The following is a 12,602-nucleotide window of genomic DNA, read 5'->3' as shown; positions in this document are numbered from 1 at the left end:
TGTAGGCATAATTTACTGAACAATTTTGGAGGCCATAGAGAGAGAAGGGGTGCGACACATAAAGAGAAGAAGAGAGAAATGTGTAATTGTGGGTGTGTTCTATTCCACTTCATTGTGCCTTTATTTATAGTAGTATGATAGGTAAAAACCTTTCCTTTTAGGATTACAACATTTAATAGGTAATCTACTCCTAATAGGAATATAAGATGCATTCCCATATCTACTAGGATTTACACAATCACATTCATATTCCAATAGGACTGCAACACTCACCCTTGAGTGTGTAAATACTCAAGTAAATGATGCATCGGGTCTTCAGCGATGAAGCAAGTATAGTTGATGAAGTCGTCGGCAGAATGAGTGAGTGCGAGTCTCAAATCAACGGAAGAATGCATAAAAAGTAAAACTCATAAAACCTCGCTATGGTAAAACCCAAGGTGGGAGAAAAACCCATAGATTAACGAGAAAAGTGAGAAGTTGCATTAAGTTAAAACTATACGTCTTTTGGACACAAGTAGAATAGCTCACAAGGGTATGATCAGCCTAGGATGGGTGCCTCGTTAAAACCTAGTTAGGTAGCAAAAACCCAGTGGGAAAAATGCTCCTAACCGTAGGGAAAAAGAGTACATTAAGATCAAGTGATTATACTTCTAGATACTCCCCATAAGTTTGACATAACTTCCAAATGAGAACTACAAGCATTGCATATGAATAGTTAGGCATACCAATTCCTCGGACAAGCTTCTGGAAGGTTGACTTTGGCAGTGACGTCGTGTAGAGGTCGGCAAGGTTGTCTGGGATCGGCTTGCATGACTTCAATCTCCTGAAGCTTTGCTAATGTAGATGTATACGCAATATGTCTTGGTGTTGACTTCGTTGATGTATCATGGCTTAGTCGGGTGGATACATACGGCATAATCTTCATGGATCGTTGTTGGGACTCAACGATAAATGAAAACACAACAAGTACTTCGAAATTGCTCAACAGAACTCCTAACCATGTCTCATTTGTGGTGTAGTAAAGTGAGGTGAGTCTTGGAACGACTTGAAGATTTCGCAACTAAGGTCATATCATGGACCTCCAAGATATTGCGATATCCCTAATGCTAAAGACATAACCATTTGGGGATTTTGCCTTGTGCGGGTTTGATAAGTAATTAGCATCAGCATAACAACAAGGCAAACATCGTTTCGAGGATCAGGGGGGTTGGATCCGCTCGAGATGCTTTGGGATTTGCCCATGTAGTACCTTTATGGTACGTCTTTAATACCAATTCAATGGTTGCGTGTAGGCGCGGTACTGCATCTTTACCAAGATCAACAGTGAAAGAGATGTCCTGCCTAAATACAATGAGCTAAGTACAACGAAGCGCAAAGTTGAACTCAGATATGGAATTTCGGATTCCATAACCTCTTCAAGGGTCTTATTTGCTTATAATGTATGGACGATCATAGGTATACTCAAAGGTAACACATTCAGGGTGTAGTTTGATTGGTAAACCAAAATACCGTAAAAACAATGCTTCAACTTCAGGTCAAGGCATAAATGAGTTTTCCTAAGATCCTTCATCTCAAATTCCATCTTCAAGTGCGAGGTAGTTTTCTCAAGCTCTTCCAGAGTCTTAGTGAGATTCGTGTTAACGACATAAACTATAACTTTAGCAATTTTGAATAAGACTTCATAATTTAATACGCAAAGGCATAATTCATATCCCTAACTGATCAAATAATCACTTAGACAGGTATACCACATTTATCAGATTTTTCAATCCATAAGTGAACGCCTCAAAACGAGTTAAGAGGGTGTTCCGTGGTTTTGGAACTATTTGAAACAGTCCATGTAATTCTTCGGGAACTTACATGTAAATCTCCGTATCTAGATCCCCATGGAGAAAACATTAACTATATTTCATAATGTTGCTATCAATCACATGACGTTTTGAGAGAAACCTTAAGCCGTAAGACGTGCATCATATTGCACTATTTCATCTATCTCATAACGCTTCCTTTCCCATTTGTAACATAATAGGGTTACCTTGGGCAGTGTAAGAACGACAGGTTCAATACACACTTTGGTACGGAATTTGACCTGGATTGTAACTTCAGTTGTCCAATCAGTTCTACGTTGTCACTTAATCAATGGAACACGGTTTAATATCGTCACTTTTCATTTATGTCGGTAGCTACCATATAAGTGAAAACATCATCGATGATAATCTCATTTCAATTCCATTTAGCTCATCCAAACTAGTATACTGGACCAAGAACTTTAAGTCTCGAGAGAAATCGGGATTAATCTTATGAGATGGAAATGATTTGAGACAACGATTGAGTTTAGATTCATTGTTGTGCCGTGTTATCCTCTTCTAGGGAAGTGAATCCTACGAACCAAATGATTTGTCGTGCTCCAGGCCAAGACAAATTGATTGGCTATCCGTTGGTGTACTGGACCGTCCAACAGGGGCGGCACACCCTCCAGGGATGTTGACTCGACGTCCGTTAAGTACGTCTATCCTTGCAGACATGTTTGCAGTTGGTATATAATCTCGTCACTTTAGCTAGATTAGAGGAATGCGTCTGGGGCAACATTCTGAAAGCTAGAATTCATTGCACTTGCTTATCACACTTATGCGGTATGGGGATCAAGATGAGACATAGTGGGCAATGTCCACGCAAATTCGCGCCGTTTAGCAGGAACGTTGACGTTCTTATCTCCCCCTAACGGCAGGAAGACTGTCTCATTAAAGTGACTACCCGTAAATGAGCGGTAAAGAGATTGTATGCCAGGGCTCGAAGAGAGCTAGTGTGAAGGAGAATCATGATCGACAAAATATACACATCATTCTTTAAGGACCATGGTGGTACGTTGCGGCGGCGCAACTTGGCATATGGAATGCACACCCAAATGTGTAAATACGAAAATCATCAGGTTCGTACTCGGTAACCAACTGTAACATCATATAGGTTGGGTGGCAATGGGCCTCAAGGTGGACCAACATAACTGCGTACAAGGATTGCATAGCCCTAGGCAGAAATCAAAAACTTGGTACGTTTACCAAAATTACGACGATCATTTTAAATTGCACTTTATGATTACTAGGCTAGGCTATTTGGGGCGAATCATGGGAATTAGATGTTCAATTATAAACCCAAAATGACATGCAATACTTTATCGAAAACTGTCGATATAAACTCTCCGGCATTATTCAGTATCCCGGACCTTATGGGATAAGTAGGGTGGTGAACCCTTAATCGGCCATGAGGTTTAGCAGTAATGTGTGTTGACAAACATGTGACCAGTTTATCGATTCATCAACCAAAACCATAAGTATTTTATATGGTCCGCATTTTCATTGGATTAGTCCACATATATTCCATTGAATCCACTGTGAAAAATGAGGCATTTTGTATCTTCGCTATGGATGATTTAGAAATCAAATTTCCCAAAATGAGCAGGCTTTTGGCAAAGTGTGCTTGTAGGTACAAGATCCTTACGGTGGGTAAGGAGATCCGTTGTAGCATCATTGTTTGACCTAAGTGTCCCAAAAGGTCATGCCAAAGCAAATAAAATGCTCAATCACCTGGCTACAGGTCGCCCATATGTGTCGTGTGCCCCAGTTGGGAGACAACCCATTGGCCCTAAATCAAAGCTTCGGGCTTATTTTTAAAGGTGGTGCGAAGATATGTCACTCGATTTTCTTCAGTGGTTCATTTATGATTATTGTCATCTCGAATATCCTTAAAAACTCAACGTCAGGGAGAATTTAGGGTCCCTTAAATGGTGATTCAGTACCATTCATACAACGAGGAGCGTGCCAATGCTCTTAATCGGGTTGGATAGATCTAAAGTCGTTGTTAGAGATGTGATTTAGATGTAAAGTTAGTGTGCGTTGTACGCATTCATCCAGACAACTAACTTTCCCACATTCCTACCTAATCACGTGTTTAATTAAATCGGTCACATGTATTAAGAAACATGATTCAATTAACTCATATTCGAGGACAATATCAAGAAGATTATCCATAAGTAAAACATACACCAAACTTGAATCTAAGAACATGGAAAAATGTTCACAAAGTAAATGGTTTACTACGAGGATTCAACCAACAAGGCTATCCATGTCAAAATTCTGCTCTTCCAACGATGTTCGGTGGAGCAAAATTAGTCTCACAAATTGACTACGAGAATGGTACTCTTTAACAACATTGGTAGGGGTACGAACAGGTGCATAACCAATGATTTATTCCATCAAGACGAAAATAGATTCTGCAGGGGTTAAGGTTCATGAATAGTTGCCCTTATTCTTGAAGTTTTAGGTCTTAGTTACCAAGGATCATGCTTCGGGCATGATGCCACACCTTGGCAGGTTCCGATTCTCCCATATGTTCTAAAAACAAACTTGAAATTGGATTGTGAGAGAATATGCCATTCGGTGTATCCCTGCTGAAGCAGTGCATCACCATTCGATAGGCTTTGACCAAACTGGGTTGAGCAATTTGGTAGACGCCAGCCGAACTGGGTCTATACATTTCTTTCACATTTGTGGTAGTAATCAGATTCAAGAATTTGATAAACTTCTGCTATCTACCATGCTACTTCAGGGGAAAGTTAGAAACAAGGAAGGACGAGAAAAGTATTCTCAAGTCAAAATTCGATCGGATTTATAAATTTCATAATTGTACGCATTCATGGACGTAATCATGGTGTGCTGCAGGCAATGTCTTTCATGATTAGATAGTCCATAGGAGCGAGTCAAAGAGCCATAGAATCCTCGATCGGGAGGTATTTCTATTTGTAATGCTTTGAGTATAAGTTTTCGAATGAAGAACAGAGGCTGATTCAGCTCTTCCATGCCATTGTTGGCGTCAATGGTTTCTCAACTTTTTTATAGTCAAGTGGAGATTCACGTCTTGTACCCCACATAAAGTGGTTTCTCTTAGAAAATGTCCAAATCAGGAAAATCGAACTTGTGACAGTTCAACAATCCACTGAATTTGGAGGGAACAAGGTTGTGATTGGTGTTATGGGAATGAATCATCCATAAGCATCAAAGTTAGAATATTTGAGCTCTAAGACATGGTTTTCATGAAAAACGTCGGGTTTTCATGGGTATATTGTTTTATGAAAAATTCGGGTTTCAAAAGCTCTAAATTTGAAACTACAGGTTCAATTTAGTTTATAAACGTTTAGTTCATAAAATAGAGGTTCCTGCAAGAACACATAATGCAATATACAACTAAGTGTAGTTGATTTGGGTTGCTTCAGGAACTCAAGTGTGAGTGCTTCGGAACTACGATTCAAAGTATAAAAATAAATTATTGAATCGTTAATGTCCAAAAATGATATTCAGGTCAATAATTTTGGATTCATTATCAGATTAATGAAACTGTTGGTCACTTTTAATTAATTCAATAAATCGAGCCATACATGGTTGATTGTAGAAGCAAAAATAATAATAACATTCGGGTTAAAATTATTTAAAGTGCTAAAAATTAGCATTGGGTCGAAAAAAAAACTTACAAGGACACTGCCCAACACGTGTCGGCTGGTTATGTAAGGCACGGCCCTGCAACAAGTTGCAGGCCTTGGGTTATATTACACGGCTGCACAGCAGCCTAATTTTGCTGCAGAAGCAGCCCAAAAAGGGCAACAGGCCATGGGCTGAGACAAGGAGCCCAGCAGCAGTAACAACTAGTGTTTTGGCCCGAGAATTAGGCACGGGTGCAGGCTCATCAAAACGTTGGCCTGGGGTCGGGTTTTGGACCATGGGATAGGCCCAGCCGACTGGACTGGATGTGGTACACACGGGCTAGGGTAATAAGAAGCCCAGCAAGCCAAAAAGGCTTGCGTCGTGTGGGCTAAGGCAAAGCGGAGGCCCAGCAAACACCTTCAGGACGTGCTTAGCTTGGACTCGGGGGTGAACCGAGGGCTGCAGGCCCTTATGTTTGTCAACCCAGATATTTTTTCTTCGACATTGTTAGGTTTAGGACAACCTTATAATTGCTTCTAATTTATGAATATACTTTCACTCACAAATTCCACATAGCGATTTTATAATTGCGTAATGCATGAAACAAATATATATTGACAAATATATGAACATATACAATATATATATCGGAAGGAAAATAAAAACATAGGGGGGTTCATGCATCATGGGGAATGTTTTCATGCTTCAATGTCGTTTCAAATATCTTACTTTATTTTAAGCACACCTGATTGACGGAAAACAACAAGAGCCTTTGAATTTGTAGAAGATCCTTCTCATAAAGCCAGAATTGTATCTCCAATGTGTTGTATCACATTCAACACAAAAAATTAAATTGAATCAATAGCATGTAGATCAATTCAATAAAATAATAAATTAATCACAAAAAGAATGATTAAAACGTAATACTCCCCTAATTAAATAATAAACTCTCTTGTTAGCGTAGCGTGAAGAGTGTGCTGATAATGTGTTGTAGGCATAATTTACTGAACATAGAGAGAAGAAGAGAGATATGTGTAATTGTGGGTGTGTTCTATTCCACTCCATTGTGCCTTTATTTATAGTAGTAGGATAGGTAAAAACCTTTCCCTTTAGGATTACAACATTTAATAGGTAATCTACTCCTAATAGGAATATAAGATACATTCCCATATCTACTAGGATTTACACAATAACATTCATATTCCAATAGGACTGCAACATTATAAACTTATTTATAAAATTATTTATTTGATTTAAAATATTTAAAAATTTAAAATTTAAAAAAAATTATTCTCCTCCCAACTCTCTGACCTTCCCCCTAACATTACCCCCTCTTTTCTATGTCACAACCTTAATCATTTTTCAGATTGGAAGTTTTATCTTTGTTATGAGTTATTTCTCAATGTCACAACCTTAATCTTATTTCTTTTATGAGTTATTTCTCATCGACTTTCATTTTTCTGTAAAGAGAAACAGTAATTATATATCATATAATTTTTCTTATGAAATTTTTAAAAGAGATTGTGTTACATCCCGGCCCGGGCCCCCACCACATCTCGGGCTCAACTCCGCCTTAGCACGATATTGTCCGCTTTGGGCCCCAACCATGCCCTCACGGTTTTGTTTATGGGAACTCACACGAGAACTTCCCAGTGGGTCACCCATCCTGGGATTGCTCTCGCGCGAACTTGCTTAACTTCGGAGTTCCGATGGAACCCGAAACCAATGAGCTCCCAAAAGGCCTTGTGCTAGATTGAGATGAGAATATACATATAAGGCTTACAGGATCCACTCCCCTGGGCGATGTGGGATCTTACATATTGAATGAAATGTCCTTAATTGGCTAACATAGACAAACACGAGAACTAAATTAGCCAAATAAAAAACACGGGGACTAAATTGGCCATATGACTATAACACAGGGACCACTTTGACATTTAAGCCTTTATTTATTTATTTATTTATTTATTTTTGTCTCATTTTCATACTTAAAGTTCCATTTTTTTTTTAAATCATACTTTCGTTAATCTAGCTGTTAAGTTCTATGTTAAATGATGATGTGGTAGGCCCTAGGGACACCAAAAAATTTAAGATAGTACAGAAAATTATCATTAACTAAAAATTAAAAATTGAAAAAAAAAACTACAAAATTAAAAAATCTTTGCCTACACTTTTCGACTATCATTACAACTCCACCCTCCTCTTCCTTTGTCTCTGCTAGGAAGTGGGCACAACATATGTTCTCGGCGCTCAAGTAGCTCATATCTCTAGCATTTAGATCTTAACACTTCACTTTATGGGCATACTTGCCCCCACCACGCACCCACCGAGCAAAAACCGATTGTGGACTAGCTACGACCAAGTCATTGTCACTCCGATTCTTGAATTCCACTGCCAAACCAAACCCATTTCTAATCTATTCATACCCACTTCAGACATGTACCCAAGACTCTGCTACACAAGGTTCAAGCCAAACAACATTGTTTTTTACAACATGATGAAGAGGAACTACGTGAACATGGTCGGTGTACAGATGGATGCCGGTGAGAGGAGTACTTGCTGAGATAAAGATAGAGGGGGATGCGTTCTTGTAGATTTGGAGTGGGTTGCGTTCATGTGGGGTGGGTGATAGTTTGTTTGTGGTAGGGATAGTGGATGAAAATTTCCGCCTGTCTTCTCCTATAACGAAAATGCACCTGCAAAATAATAACACCTAAGATCAAGGTCAAAAACCTCACACACCCACGATGAATATGGGGGGGGGGGCGTTGGCCGAAGAATCTCTGATCCCAAAGTGAGAATTTGAGAGAGAAAGTGTTTAAGGAATTTTTAGGGAAGGAATGAACTAGCTTTTTGGTGGAGAAAATGGGATTATTTATAGGGGTGTGGCCGTCCCTATTTGAAGAATAGGGTCCGGCCATATATGGTGGGAATATGAGTATAATTGCAAGATATTATGTGAAATAATATCTTGCAATTAATTTGTCAATTAATCCTAAATTGAAATGGGAAAATTGAGAGTTACCTTTTGAGTGGGGATTTGATGAGGAGTGATAAGAGGGTTTTGAATAAATACCATTTTGATCATCTTTGACTCTTCCTTGATTGAGCCGTTATTGTCTGTTGCAGGCGCTTGGGGGTGATTCCCAAAAGTCCACATGTCGCCTCTATAATTTTCTTGATTATTTTTTGCTCCACAAGGATGACGTGCAAGAGGTTGCATAGGAGGATATGGGATTTGCAGAGAGAAATTTTGTTTCTTTTGTATTTTAATTTTAGCTTTTCAATATTTATGTTTATTGTAGTAATAAAAAAAAGATTTTTGATTTTTGATTAATTTTAAATTTTTTGGTGGGGCAAAAGGCATGCCACGTCATCGTTTAAAGAAAGATTTAACTGATAGACTAACAAAAGTATGATTTTATGAGCAAATTGTAACTTAAGGTATGAAAGTGATGCGAAAAAAAATTAAATAAGGGCAGAAAAATGTGAATTTCACAATACTTGAGGGTAATAAAGTGAGAATTACCCTAATTTATACTAGATTGTAATTAGCCTTTTAAATTTGGATGTTTTTAAAATAAGTTGCAAAGAGTTTGTAACTCAATTGATTAACAATATTTACCATTGTTTGTTGAGTTTGATTCTCTCATCCCCTAATATCTCTTGTATAAAAAAATAATGTTACACCCCAATACAACCAAAACCCTTAAACAATACTGCCAACACCTTAAGTAAAGTCATCATCAAGCTCGTCGTCTTAACGACATTATAAAACATGGAACGAATTTGAAGATAACATAGTGTTCTGTGATCCAACAACGGATAATAACAAATATGGCTAGGATAATAGCAAAGAAGAGAGAGTGATTCCATCGAAGGAGCGAAAGAAAGTAATGGAGTAATCAAAGAAACAACAAGAAGAAAACATGAAAATATTGGTATTTGAATACAAATAAAAATGCAATGCCACTATCCCGCATCGCTCAAAACAAGTTTTACATTAGGTTTTATATACTTTTGTGCCTTAAAGTCAATGTAGTTAATTAAATAAGAGTTCCAAATCAAAAAATTATTTTTTTTGTTTTATATTTTTTGGCTTTTTTTTCCTTCCCTTGGACTCTGATATAATGCCCAAAACTGGAAGTAAAATTATACATTAAAATTTTAATATTTATAAATTATACAATAATTTAAAGAAGGGAGGAGAACGATGACAAGGAATTCTTGTCTTTGTTTTTGTTTTGAAATACGAAAATTGAAAAGGATGTGAGTTCAACAAATATGATTCAATGTAAAGACAATCTCTTTTTTTGTCTCGTCCAAGGTCTGACCTCCCATCTCGGTATCATTCGTGATTCGAAAAAATAGAATTTTGAGATGAGAAATGTTGAAGAGATTTTCTCAAAAGTGGAATTCTTTATGGAGTCTTCATGTACTAATTGAGGAAACTGGCCCATCGCTTAGCAAGTAGATTCAACCCGTCCCTAATTTTACGATTTTATTAATTTTATAAGAGTGAATTGACGAAAATGCCCCTAGAGGCATGGATGTTGACTTTCGTTGACTAGCGTATAGTCAGACGTACAAAACATTATTTTAGCGTATCCTTGAAGTACTCGACGGTATGAACGCGTAAGCGCAAGTGGAACTGAATTCGGATACAACGAAGATTTTACAAATCATGAAGAGTGAAAGGCATTTTGGTAAATTCATCTGCCAAGTGGAGCTGAATTTGGATACAACGAAGATATTTTTCTGTATTTTAATTGGTGACTTTGAGCTGTGTGCCAAGTGGAGCCCACATACCACTCCACCTCTACTCTTGTCCCTCTCATATCTCTCCAACACTTGGGTCACCTCTCCCTTATTACCACCTCACTCATTTCTCTCTCTTATCCCTCTCACTTCTCTCTCTCTGTCTCAGACTCTTTCTTTCACTCTCCACCCCGCAACTCTCTTTTCTTTTGTAAAACCACCATTGAACCACAACTCACTCACTACCTTTTCGGCGAGCCTCACTAAAACCGGCACACCACTATGCCTATCCCTTCTTTTGTTTTTCTTCCTACAACTTTCAGTGCACACTACATAAATTCATAGTAAAAACACCACTGATGTCGCCATAATCCACGATGAACCATCAGACCACGACCTCACCTTCTTGTCTTAAACCTAGAAACAAGTGTAGGCTCACGATCTCGAACCAAATACGAAACCTCACACTGCATAGCAATCGTTGCCACTGTTCACTATAACTCGGCCCCACTTTAGCCCATTTTTCTGGCCAACACTGACCATAACTCGGTCCCACTTTGGTATGGATTTGTTCTCTACATTTCTAGCTTCAAATGGGTTTTGTATCATCGATTTTGGTGGTGAATTAAGCTAGATATTAGCTTTGGAAGTTGGCCCAGAAATCAGGCCGAACTTGTGCTTCGCAAAGAAGGCGAGTACGTTTGTACTCGCAGGCAGCGTGAGGGTGGTCGGAGCATGTGGCTTGTGGCTGCCTGTACAAGTAACCTTTGGCAATGCGTGGAGGAACCCGAGGTCCTTTCTTAGGCTTCTCGAAGTGTCGAATCCGAATCCGCCGTCCATTTTTTGAAATTCGACTGTTTTAAAATAGTTTCTTTATGAGTCGTACTTTGTACGAAAACGCGTATGTATGTTAGTACGTTATATATTTACGTAAGTAGTTTCGTTTCTAGGTGAAACGCATCACAATGAGCTTCGATGCCCGCGAGGCGGGTTCGACCTGACAACATGATTTGTGAGTGGGTCTTTTCTTTTAAATATTATATATCTATTTAGTTTTCATTTATATACATAATAATGAATTTTCCATGTTACGCTTAGATTAGATTAACGTTTATAAGAATTAGTGTACTAATGGAATTTATGAAATTATGCCACGTCTTACAGAATGCACATGTATGTGTATTATTATTGATGCCTTACTATATTTGCGGCCATGAATAATATTATGTTGACTAGAATTATCTAATCATTGTGGCATATTCATATTTACGTTATATGCTCATCGTGTGTTGCACCAGTGTTAGTACTCACCTGAGATTAGGACTAGTCTTTCACGTATATGTTCACATCGCACCGTACACTCACTTTTGATCCATTGTAGGTGCCAATCCTGTCCTAGATTGCTATAGGCAATTATGATTTGTATGTGATGCGCATAGCGCCAGTCTTCACGTGATTGTAGTACTAGAGCGTAAATGATTATTACACCTAGTCATGTTCATGTCAGAATATCTCTACATGAACTTGTGTGTCAGTATATGTCGATGAGCACTTGATATGATATGTTGTTTTATGCGAGTTTATGTGATTATTGGATGTTAGGTGTTTATTTACGAAATATACATGATGTATAGAATTTTGAGATATTGCAGGCTACGATAAGTATTTTCACACTATACGTAGTATGTATATTTGGAAACTATACTTGTTTTACAGTGAGGGGTGACTACATTTTCGAAAAGGTTTTTGCAAAGTTTTATTTTTAGGCCCACTCACCCATGTTTTTTTTTTTTGCCCCTCCAGGATTTAATGGTAGTGTTTGTGTCGACGAGGATTTCTAGCAAACGCTGATATTGAAAACTACATCCAATGATATAGTTCTTATTCTAATTTCATTGGACTTTACTTATACTCTAACATCACGTGTGAAATTGATTCATTCCCCCTCACAAGCGCACTCTTATATTTAGGCACTTTTAGGTTTCAATTTACTCACATTTCCACATCACTACACTTTATGGCTTCGTCACCCTCCTGATGTCAGCTAGTACAGCTTGATTCGGAGTCCAAGTGGACATTGGTGTCAACTAGTACAGCTCAATTCGGAGTCCAAGTGTACATTCCGGGTCATAGTGTGTCAGTTTAGCTTAATGAAATAGAGATTTTTCCAACAAGAACCACGCAATAGCTCAACCTTGGCAAGAGGCAGACACAATGTTACCATGCACTTCATCTTTCTGGCACAATATTTTATAATGTTGGCACGAAACTAAAAAGATGAGGCGGCGGATAGTCCATAAAGAGCCTTCTTTTTGAGAATTTCCTTAGCATTTCTTGTTTGAGATATTCCTTTATACAAAATTATAGTCAAAC

The sequence above is a fragment of the Malus sylvestris genome, chromosome 10 (genome assembly GCF_916048215.2).
Source record: "Malus sylvestris chromosome 10, drMalSylv7.2, whole genome shotgun sequence".
Classification (NCBI taxonomy): Eukaryota; Viridiplantae; Streptophyta; class Magnoliopsida; order Rosales; family Rosaceae; genus Malus; species Malus sylvestris.
Note: the sequence above shows the minus strand (reverse complement) of the source record.